The 12,485-nt window shown below is 31.8% G+C and overlaps 1 long non-coding RNA gene across 1 annotated transcript; it reads left to right on the top strand.

Moving 5' to 3' along the window:
- The first annotated feature begins 1,588 nt into the window (after window positions 1–1,588).
- LOC134240983 (uncharacterized) lies at window positions 1,589–7,370 on the top strand. The gene is made up of 4 exons (XR_009986551.1): window positions 1,589–1,733; window positions 1,863–1,902; window positions 2,047–2,149; window positions 6,079–7,370. It is a non-coding gene; the product is annotated as an uncharacterized LOC134240983 (long non-coding RNA).
- Window positions 7,371–12,485: the final 5,115 nt, after the last annotated feature.

Raw genomic sequence — 12,485 nt, 5'->3', positions numbered from 1 at the left:
AGTAAAAATTTCCAGATTTACGGTAATATACTGCAGCAGAAAAGGGAACATGTGGCAGACCAGAACATGCAAAAAGGGGGGTTAAACTTCTTCTAAAATTATTAAACTTGAAAAAAATGTTTCAACCCCTTTCTCTGGTTTTTGAAAAAGAGTAGGTATACTGGGGTTCACCAGAGAAGCACAGAAACTTTAAAACTCCAAAAATAAATTCAGAATGGAACACAAACTTTAGACACTATAAAGAACAATATTCAAACAATATGATTTTATTTCCCTTAAGAAAGAAAAATACCTTTGCAAAATGAAGGTAGCTAGGCCTAGTATATGATATTTAATATTTACATTGTCAGATTTGCAACAAATTTTGGAAGAAATTTAAGAATTTCAACGTTTCCCTCAAAACACCTAGATTATTGATTTTTTTGTTTGTTTTTTCTGTAATGGAGCATCAAAAACAAAGGTACATGAAGACACAAAACATAGATTAAAAAAATGAAATGAACTAATGTACCTTCACCATCTGCTTAATTTTCTGTGGTTATTCTTCATATCTGCATTTTCCATTCCATTACAAATTAATCATTCAATAGATTGTCTGTATGATATTTCTTTACACTGCTTTAATCTCCATGTATGTTTTAAGGAAGAACAATTTTGACACAACTCCCCTTCAAATTATTTAAAATGCCTTTTACATGTACTGTGTAGCCGAATCCGTAAAAACTGAGTAATTTTCATTTAAGCCTGCATTCTTGAAAAAAATGCTTCAGTGGTCATTAACACCTTTTCTTTTTTCTAACATCGGACTGTCTCAGGTAAATCAAAAAGCAATGTTTTAAGTACGGTAGAAGGTATATGTATTGGATATATGCCTCATAGAGTTCTGTATTAAAAAAATCAGACAGTTTGAGGCCCGATAGAGCCAAAAACTGATATATTTTTAATACAGAACTGTATGAGGCATATATCCAATACATATACCTTCTTTACCAATATAGCGCTCATGTGATTCGATACCCAAGAGTATGTTCTATGCATACATATACAATTTCTAAAACGGGGTAAATTACTGACAAAAAAGTTAATGAAACAAGAATATCAGTTTTGTGTAAAGTCATAATAAGTTCTATGGTTGATACAGTGACCTTGTCATCAAAAACAATGTATCATTGAGTCAAATGCTGACTGACGTTTTTCATTCTAATTGTAAGGCTATTATTTACACACTGAGTTGTCGGCGGATTTTACCGTTCTTTACCGATCAATAGAAGATCGGCAGGGGATCCTCCATATTCCGTAGCTCCTGACCTTATACGCACCTCTCATGTTTTGGGTGTCCGTATTTGTTCTGCTCCAATTTTGTATTGTTTAATGGGCTTTTGAGATTAGATACTGTTTGTTTTTCTTGCATATTTCATTATAAACAAAATTTGATAATAAAAGAAATTATTTAATACTGTTTTTCAAATAAGATGCGTAAAAATAATACTATTGAAAAAGAACGGAAATATCATTTGCGTAATTAATAACAATAACGCGCTTTCATTTGAATTTTACAATTTACGAACAATAAAATATTATAGTATTTTGTCTTTGTCAATTTTTTGAAGTACAAGAGAAGCTTCCAGGGAATACAGGGACCGCACTGATGGCCGGGGTGTCTACGTTTCTCGTGCTTAGTGCCCTAGTTTTTGGTGTCGCCGTGTTTTTGTACCACAGAAACCTAAAACAACGTATGTCGTCATGGGAGCTTTATGAAAATTTTCAATTAATTCTCCTTTTTCCCGAATCATGAATTTTTAAAGTAAGAATACAAGGAGTAAAAAGCGTTAAAACAATTCTTATATTTTATTTATTTACAGAAGGTGTTGATAGGAACCAAATTCTCCAGAAACATGCATTGTAAGTTTAAATCTGTAAAATTCGGCGTCCTTTTCTGACTGAAACGTCTTGGTACCAATATTGAGACCACATTTTACAAAAATTCTCTAAGTTTTTAGCTACTTTTTTATCAGTCTATTGATAATCTTTGTCTAATTGATAAAGGAATGGATTGGGAGAGACCAACCACACTGCAGACCTGTATGTAGAAGTGCCTTCAGAAAATAATGAGGATGGTATTTAATCTAATAATAAATGCAAGGAAAGTGTAAGTAGGTTGACAAATCAACTCTTATTACAAGTAAGTAAGGTACAGTAAGACATTTTTGAAAAAAAAAAACAAAAGATGTGTTTGTGAAACACTGATGCCCCCGTATGTAAAATTTTCTCAAATTTATAAAAATCAAACATGATGATACCAAAGTGACGCCTTCTCAAAGAAATAAAAATGTATGTGAAATATAAAACCCTAGCACCACCTGATCAAAATTTATGGCCCAGGTAAACGTATTTAAAGTTTAACTCCAGGGTCAAAGTTATTTGTTTCTAAAGAAAGGCATTGTCACAAAGATTATAAATGGAATATGGTAAGTATGAATGTCCTAGCACCAATGTAGTTCAAACGTTACTGCCAATGTTAAAAATTTTAAAGAGTATGTCAAACTCCAAGGTCAAAGGGTCAGAGTTCTTGATATCCAATGGAGGGTCTTCTCACAAAGATTACATATGTGAAGAATGAAAGCCCTATCCCTTAACGTTCAAAAGTTATAGCCAAAGTTAAAGTTTTTTTCACAAGTACGGAAATCTCCAAGGTCAAGGTCAAAGTAATTGGTATCCAATGAAAGGCATTCCACAAAGAATACAAATGTTTAGTATTGAAATCTTAGCCTTAACCATTTCGAAGTTATGGCCAAGGTTAAACATTTTAAAAATTAGGTCAAATCCCAAGGTCAAGGTCAAACTGTCAAAGGTCTTGCTATCAAATCAAAGGTCTTGTCACAAGGATTAAATATGTAAAGTATGAAAGCACTAGCTCTAACCCTTTAAAAATTATGGTTAAGGTTTGCTTTTAAAAGTTAGTCAAACTCCAAGGTCAAGGTCAAAGGGTCAAAGTTCTTGGTATCCAATAAAAGGTCTTTCCTCAAAAATTACATGTGTGAAGTATGAAAGCTGTATCCTATACCGTTCAAAAGTTATGGCCAAGGTTAAAGTTTTTATACTAGTACGGAAATCTCCAAGGTCACGGTCAAAAGGTCAAGGCTGTTAGTATCCAGTAAAAGGTCTTTCTACAAACAATACATATGTGAAGTATAAATGTCCTGGTGTCTACTGTTTAAAAGATACGGTCAATTTAAAAGTTTGGAATTTTTGTGTAAAAGTGGGTCACACTCCAAGGTCAACGTCAAAAGGTCAAATTTGGTGGTACCCAATGAAAGGTCTTGTCACAAGGAATACACATCTGAAATATGAAAGTCATAGCTCCAATAAATCAAAAGTTATGGGTAAAGTTAAAGTTTTTCCGGACAAACAGCTAAACAGACAGACAGACAGACGGACACGACAAAAACTATATACCCCCGAAACTTCGTTTCGGGGGCATAAAAAGTTTCATATGTTAATAGAATTACTTAATATTTAAGTCTACAGAAATAAAGGATATTTAGAACTATAAACAGGCTTAACAGTTTTGGAAACAGGTCGTTGCGTCACCTAACGTTAAGCGATTTCTCCGTAAATCCTATTATCTCAAAGTTAAAATCATAGAAAATCTAAAACAATTAAGGAAATGGATCTGATTTTTATGCCTCCGTAGTTTCGGGAGGTATATAGTTTTTGTCGTGTCCGTCCGTCTGTCTTGCTGTCTGTCTGTTTGTCTGTTTGTCCGCAAAAACTTTAACCTTGCCTATAACTTTTGATTTAGTGGAGCTATGACAAATCAACTCTTATTTATCTGATCTGCATTTGAGAAAGCTTATCCTTCGTTATGTTGCCATACGGGTGCATCATTGTTTCACAAACACATCTTTTTGATATACAAATAAACAGAATATAATAATTTAATTAAACATATGTCATTCTAATCTTCCAAAACGTGTTACATTTTCCGTAAATTAATTTACGTGCCTGCGAACCCTCGTTCACTGATATAGCATAATGACTGAAGATAAAGTGTTAGTAAATATGCCTTCCTTGTCGATGAACATGTACAAAATCAAAGAGATATATTTATGATTCTTTTTTATTTTAGATAATTATTTTTTAGAATAAACTATCAGCTTTTTTTAAATATTGCAACTTCAATTTTTACTAGAAAACAAGTAAAGTTTTTTAAAAAGCTTACCGTCTTTAGCAACAATCTTAAACAGTAAACTGATCTACACCTATCAGGCCGTATAATTCTTTTAAATTTCTTGATTTTCATGCCCCCGTAAACGAAGTTTCGGGGGTATCTAGTTTTTGTCATGTCCGTCTGTCTGTCTGTCTCTCTGTTTGTATGTTTTTGGCAAAAACTTTAACATTGCCCATAACTTTTGATTTAGTGGAGCTATGACTTATATTTCATATGTGTATTCCCTGTGACAAGAAATTTCTTTGGGTACCACCACAGTTGATCTTTTGACCTTGACCTTGGAGTTAGACCCACTTTTACATGAAAATTTTAAACTTTTACTTTGGCAATATCTTTTAAACAGTAGATACCAGGACATTAATACTTCACATATGTTATTTTTGTTGAAAGACCTTTCATTGGATACCAACAAACTTGACCCTTTGACCTTGTAGATTTCCGTACTTGTGAAAAAACTTTAACCTTGGAAATAACTTTTAAACGGTTAGGGATATGGCTTTCATACTTCATATGTGTAATTCTTGTGAGAAGTCCCTTCATTGGGTACCAAAAACTTTGACCCTTTGACCTTGACCTTTGAGACTGACCTACTTTAAAAAAGCAAACCTTGACCATAACTTTTAAAGCATTAGGGCTAGTGCTTTTATACATTTCATATTTAATTCTTGTGTAGGGACCTTTCATTTGATAATAAGAACTTTGACACTTTGACCTTGGAGTTTGACCTACTTTTAGGAAAATGTTACCTTGGCCATAACTTCTGAACAGTTAGGGTTAGGGCTTCCATACTCTAAATAAGTATTCTATGTGGCAAGACCTATTATTGCATACCAATTACATTGACCTTTTGACCTTGGAGATTTTTGTACTTCTTGAAAAAAAAATTAACATTTGCATACTTTCAAATTTTACAATTGTTTTCCAGTGAGAATACCCTACTTTTGGTACAAATTAATCAAATTTGCATTTAAGAATAGTTTAATCTTTGTTATGTTGTCATACGGGGGCATCAGTGTTTCACAAACACATCTTGTTTTTTTCTACATTAGCTTTTTACTCGCATTAGCCCTACCACGGTTGTCGCTCGGTCATCTCCGTAAACTTTGACTGGCCGAGAGCTTTCGGCAAACCTCGGCTGATTCCATTACTTTCTTCAACAAATAAGGGGGAAAGAATAACAAATTGTAAAGCCTGCTATCAATAAAAATCAAATTTTATTCACAATGAAATTAAAGAGACCTTTTTAGTTATTACTATAAAAAAATATCATGTTATTAAGAATTGATAACTGCTGATGTGGTTGTTCGTTTTGTCATTTTTTTAAGATTGAAAAACTTGCAAAATTGTTAAGTCGTGTTCGAAAATTAGATCATCAGAAAGTTATCTCCCTTGCCTTGAACAGCATTTCAACCAATGAAATACTTAGTATTGAAAAGGTTATCATCATGCAATTTCTACCAATCACAAAAGAAAGGAAGTGCATAGTCCGAAGACTGTAAAAAACTTCAACTATATAATATATACATTTGTGGTATCTCTCCATTATACATGTATAAACATACAGAGAATAATCTTCAATTCTGTAATAATATCTACCGGTACATCAGTATGAAATGACTTGCTGTAACGTTACATGTATAAAAATGAACAAAATAAGCAAGTAAAATAATAATTATTTTATTCACCATGTAAACAAGTATTTCATACAGTTTTTTGGCTATCGATTTAACCTCTGTACATAGAGATTATATACCGATAGAAGCTAGATCTAGCCTTTGTAACTGTAAGTTTGTTTACAAGTTTTATATCACTTTTAATAATAATAACATGATTTTCTCTCACTCTAGGTAGACATAGCAAACCAACACCGTTTACAACCAGGAATCTCTTCCAAAGTACCTGTATTTGAAAAATATTTAATCCATACTATCCTTTCCAGCATTTTGTCAAACATCCTTCAGTTTCTTGCTATGAAACGTACTTATTTCTGATTTTTTAAATGTACTGCTTGGATGATGATTAAATACTGGTGGGATTGAGAGGTGTGTAAAAATGTATATAGATGTTAAATTTATGTTGAATGAGATGTACGTTGATAAAAGGAGTAACACCAAGACATTCCAGGTATATGCATAAATGTTTAACAATAAAATAAAAGAAAAACAAATTACATCAAATGTGAAACCTGTTAATTAAAACACCAAACAAAACTCTTCATCTAGAAAGGTCGTATTTATAACTGAAATCTTATTTTTCTTTCTCGACTTTCCAATTTCGTTTTATAGCAGGATAAAACCAGCTAGAAAGATAAATAGAAAATTGTATTTTTGTTTGAAAATACTATCCAGCGAGACATTGCAGAGAAAGTGATTTTTTGTAATTCATTGTCGATATGACAGTTTAAAACAGAAGTACACATTTTTATATTAGACTGAGTTGTTTAAGATAAAGCATTGTTCAGAGAACATTGTCTTCTGTAACTAAAAAACACTTACTGTTTTTTGAAGTTCTTTGAAAAATGTTAATATGAATTATCAGAAATGGCGAGTAAAACAAATGAACATAAATGAAAAATGATAAATGTTGCTTTTAATTATCTATAAATCAATTTGAAGCATAATCCTCCATGATGGTCATGTTCTCTATAACTATATTCCTTCTGGACACGTTATTACTGGCGATATTAATATAGTAAATAATTAGGACCTTAGTTCACTACATTTAGAAGGTCCTAAATCAAGGGAACCCCGATCCTTCAATTTGCTTCGTAAATTTCATAAAAACTATGAATTTTGTAGAAGATTACTCCAAGCGATGGACCAGAAATGAAAAAAAAAAACATGACACTTTGTCAGAATAGATTAAATATATCAGACCGCACATTAGTATCTGTAATATCCATCTTGTACGCAACATTTTGGGTTCATTTAACGTGACCTTAACTATAAGGTCATAAGAGAAAAGTCAAAACACCCAAGAAGTAAGTCAATGTCCCCTCAGGGCTTCGAAACAATACGTTTTCTACTACTATCAGTTTGATTTTTTTGATCTTATAATTAATTTTATATTATGTTTTTTTCTGTGTAATTCAGATTATTTCAACGATGTTTTTGATGATAAATTAAATTTTATGTCTCTATTTGTTTAGTCTTGTTATATCTTTTTACGCTCATCTAACAAAATCCAGCATAACGAAATTTAGTCAGAGGTTTGTCTTCCAGGTCTGTTGATATGAGTTAATGGTTCAAATGACTCTTTAACTGCTTTAAACACGATAAATTCTGAAAGACATAAAATAAATTACTGGCTGCGGTAATTTTTTTCCTCTTCCGTGACATAACAGCAGTCATACATCACAAAAGAAATGTCTGGTTCCTGCAAAAGACACATGTTTCAAAGTCTACAGGATCGTTCAAATGATAACGAGAGAAGTGTACCTCACATATGTTTAAAAAGAGTCGTTGGTGAAAAAAATATACATTGATGATATTTCAGCCTTGCTTTGACTGCAGTTTTAATATGAATAAATAAAGACGTGCATTAGAGACAGTTCTTTAATAATTAATTATGCATTTATCCAAATAATACAGTCTCTTAAAAACTAAAACGAGTACATCCTTTTCTGAAATTTGAGAGTCAAATTAATATGTAAATATTGTGCATTTAGGTCTTTTTTGAAAATAATGCTCAAGTTTGAAATAACCCTGACCAAGTGATCTAATATAAAGGTCTTCGGTGTACAATTGGACACACAGGCAGAAAATAGAAAATTTAACCAAATTTCCACCCACTCTACAATGCCATTCCGCAATCGTCATGTTTCTCACAACCTTTTCTATTCCCACCTACACTATCAAAAACTCAGTTAACCGAAAAAAAATCTCACTTTATTGGCAGCTTTTCCCAGAAAATATTACGTAATTCAAAATTCCTAGATTTTTGTGCTGCTTATTACCAGACATTGATTATAAGATAAATTCAGTTACCCTCACTGTCGTTTAAACGCTTAAGAACTTTGGTTTTTTTTATTGTTTTGGTGTCTGCAAATCTCCTTTTTTTGCATGTCGATTTACTTCAGGTTCTACTACAGTATATATCCCAACCATTGTTGTGTTTTGTGACTCACTCACGGTTTTTCATTTTTCAGTTAGATCTCTCTTTGGAAATTAAATCCCTCAATTTTACTTTATAGAGTAATAAATCAAGGGATATCAAAATATGAACTTAAATGAAATATCTTATATATGTACATTAGGGTTAAATGCTCTAACGCTATAATGTGTGATTATTTCTTTTATAATGTATTTGGAGTTGCCCATATATACATAGAATGTCATTGTACATTTTGTAAATAGTATTTACTCAACATAACAGTTGACCATACAGACATGTTATACTCAAATAATTTAATTTTTTTTGTATTCTTGCCTCTCATTGGTTGATTTCCAAAAAAAAAAAACGCATACATTTTGTATAATCTGGTTTGGTATGGGGACACACCCCCTTGACAACCAGCTGAATCATCTGTATTCATCATTCCCCTCATTTCCAGTCCTTGCGATTCATGGAAAATTCCAGATTTAATGAATGTACCTTAAATTTCAAACAGTTGCTCGATCTTACCTCATGTAAACAAGCATCATGGCTGCTAGATCTATGTATCAGTTTTTACCTCCCCTCGCTTCCCATCACTTCCGTTACTACGGTTGTATTATTGCGCGGTAAATTTGAACTCATAAATACAACACAATTTTACTTCCCCAGTTGTTTAATTATTTTAAAATAAATTTTAAGGAATGACTCTAACTCTTGGCCAAATTATCGCGGTTTAGAAAGCGTAAACTGACTCAAACCATATTATACTCGATAATTTGGCCAAGAATTAGAGTCATTCCTTAAATTTTACAAGTGTTGTCATCAAATATATCTGATGTAAATATATCAAACCTCCTTCAAAAAGATCGTCTCAACGAAACAATAATATTTTTCATTCAATGAATAATTGAAACTTCAGTTTGAACGCGTTGCAACGAAAATTACGTCCAAACGAACAAGACAATTCGCAATGACAATAAATACTAACTCCAGGTAATAAATGATTTTATAGTTGTAGAATTTAAAATTTTTCATGTCAATGTATTTTCTTGCTTACAAGAACTGCGATTAATTTTATTGATGCCTTTGAGTTTGTAATCTTTTTCTACAGCCTAAATGTAATAATAATTTTTATACAAACCACGAGGAAACATAATAACTATGAAATATTATTTAAGGAATGATTTTTCTTGAAATTCTCTTACTTTCAACTTTTAAAAGCATTCATCGTAAATTAAATACTTGTATTTTTGGAAATAAATTGTAAATTGTATATGATAAATTATATCATACAGTTGTTATTGTCAGAGCCATCAACGAAACGATGCAGATTGATCAATATGCTAAAAAAGTATGGATTTCAGAATTTGTGCCCTCTTCACATGTTTCTGTTGTTGATTTACAATTTTTTTAGAATGACTACTGTTTGTTATCTGTGCCTTTTATATTTTGGAAAAAATAAAACTACTGCCCTCAATTTTCCTTTCTGAAATTTAATTGAAATGCTTCTTGCATAACATAATCCTTGTTATATAAATCACTTTGATTTCTTCAGCTTACGTCATAGGATAATGCCTTTAGTTGTAGTCTGAAATGCGGAGTATCATTAAATTATTTTTCGAGAAATTAGTCCTATATCTAGTTGCGTAATTCATGTCACAAAGATAAGATTTCTGCAACCACCTAATTTAAACAGATAGCAACTAGATTTCTAGGAAAAAAGTTTTTTTAAATGCGTCCTATATTTTCAATGTTGAACCACCAAGTAAGTCCTTCTTTAATACCAGTCACACCTCTATCAAAGGTTATTGATTTCAATCGCTCATTATAACCATGCAAATAGTTTGTCTGCTTTTTTCCAAGAAGAGAGAAAAATATATTCAAATGACATCAATTTTGATACATGGCAAGCAAATCTCCAAGATACATCTGCCTATATCCTAGATTTTCTCAAGTAGAGTGTTGCCTTCTCTTAATACGAATGCAAAGGTAGCTAAACACAGTTTCGTATAAAATCCAGGGGGGTTTTCCCAGAGAGAAGCATGCTGGGTAGGAATTTTCCTGCTATTTAAAGGAGTCTAGATGAAAACTGCATCTTTTTTGTTTTTATTCGCATGAAGTAAAGTCTTATCTTAATATTTAAAGAAAAAAAATGTGCATTCATTTTTAGAAAAAAAAAATTTGTGAGACTTTTTAATAGGGGGAAATAACTCCCAAAACATCCGGTTTTCACATGTGCAGAAATGCAAGAGTCAATTAGCAGGTAATGTAGCTCTTTCAAGAGGTGGAAAATGTACCCTAAAAGCACACTAAAAGAAAACCTTAGGACTTGTTCTGTGAAATGCACATAACTTATTTTGTCAGATTTTTTTTGTTTTTGTTGAGCAGGGAGGTTAAAAATGCATAGGTGCACTGAAAATGGATGCATAAACAACCCAATATCCCCCATGTTTCAGGTGTCAAATACCCCCTAGTAGTAATTGATGAATGTATTATAGTTAGATATTTATAAAATTCACAATTTTGTCTTTCCATTGATATGCAGAAGTCTATGTAACAAGCTTCCATTTTATTTCTTTACAGGGGTCAGTTTTGCTTGTCCCTCACCAAGTAACGTCCTGATAACGTCATACATAAAACTGTGTTTTGCACCCAAATAGTTGTCAGTGATATGTGCAGGAATATAGAGAATTGCATAAATAAAGATGATCTTTATTAAATCTTTCATATATTTATTTACATAAAATAACGCCTTTCCATTTTCCTAACTTTTCAAGTAGGCCAGTAGTAACAGTGCGAACGGGGTACCCCCCTCCACACATACACTCTTTTTTGGGAAAAGTCTTGCTACAGTTTAAATATTATAATTAATTATTGGTTGCTTGGTTCCTGAACATTTTGTTGCAGTATGTAAAACTGTGGCAAATTATTGCATTTAAATAAAGTTTTACCGAGAAGTCTCCCCACTAAATTGGCCAGTAGAAGGGGGGGGGGGTATTGAAAGCACGGGCCTGTAAAATGCAAAAAAATGGTTATTCAAGAAGCGAAATAACCTTTTTTATAACGCCTTTTTTCGCGTTTTTACGCCTTTTCAAAAGATCAAAAGTCCATAAAATAATGCAAAATATTGTTTATATTTAAGATACCGAATTCAGCATGGATTATCAATCTTCATAAAAATTCTTACAACCAAAGGTACATAAGAAGCTCTTATAAATGTTCTAACAATCCTCTTTCTTTAATATTTACCAAAATATTAACGGTGGTGAAGGAGAAACAACATGATTACTTTACAAAACATAATGTGATTGATAAGTTGTTGATACTTAAAAATCAATTTTTTGGGGTTTATGATTTGTTTTGTTTTTGTATTGGGAATTTTACGAACTATTGCAAATATAAATAGAATTAGAACAAAGAAAAATCATTATTTTATACACTGATTCCAAGCAATGATTTATTAGAGTCCATTTTAATGTCAAAGACTTCGGCTTCGTAAAAAAATACATATGAATTAAGTAATTATTGTCATATGTTCATTACAAAGCTATAGAACTTACGAAATGATGACTTTATACGAAACTGCTGATATTCCTGTTTCATCAACTTGTTTAACAATAATTTACCTCGTTTTAGAAATTGTTCATTTAAAGAGTGTGCTCTTGCCTATCGAGCCAACTGAGATATATAAACTCCTCATGCAGGTGAAGAAGGTATATTGCTGCATAAGTAAGGGAAGTTGACGATAGAAAAGTTAAAATCAACACGTTTATCATGGAGTTTGGTTGTTAGATGACCATTATGTACAACTTTTAAAACAAGGTAAATTATTGACAAACAAGTTGATGAAACAAAAATATGAGCAGTCTCGATTAAAGTCTCGTTTTAGATTTTTTTTTTCATTCAAAGAGCATGTCTGAAGGTGAGGTGAGATCGGTATACTTGTTATATAAATAAGGGAGTTGACAAAAGACAACTTGAAGTCATGTTAGCATTTTTATGAACATCATATTAAGATAAGTTCAGCATGTATCTTTATAACATATCCATTTTATAGTAAGATTTACGAAGACACAATTGCCAATTCTTCAAATTTATAAGTAAATTTTTTTCCTATGAGATATTCATTAAGCATTGATGTGTTATTATTAGAAGGGAA

This window comes from Saccostrea cucullata, unplaced genomic scaffold (assembly GCF_032062105.1).
Source record: "Saccostrea cucullata isolate Sc308-1 unplaced genomic scaffold, CSIRO_AGI_Scuc_v1 ctg13828, whole genome shotgun sequence".
Classification (NCBI taxonomy): Eukaryota; Metazoa; Mollusca; class Bivalvia; order Ostreida; family Ostreidae; genus Saccostrea; species Saccostrea cuccullata.
The sequence above is the reverse complement of the archived record's forward strand: the minus strand, read 5'-3'. Positions and strand labels throughout refer to the sequence as shown.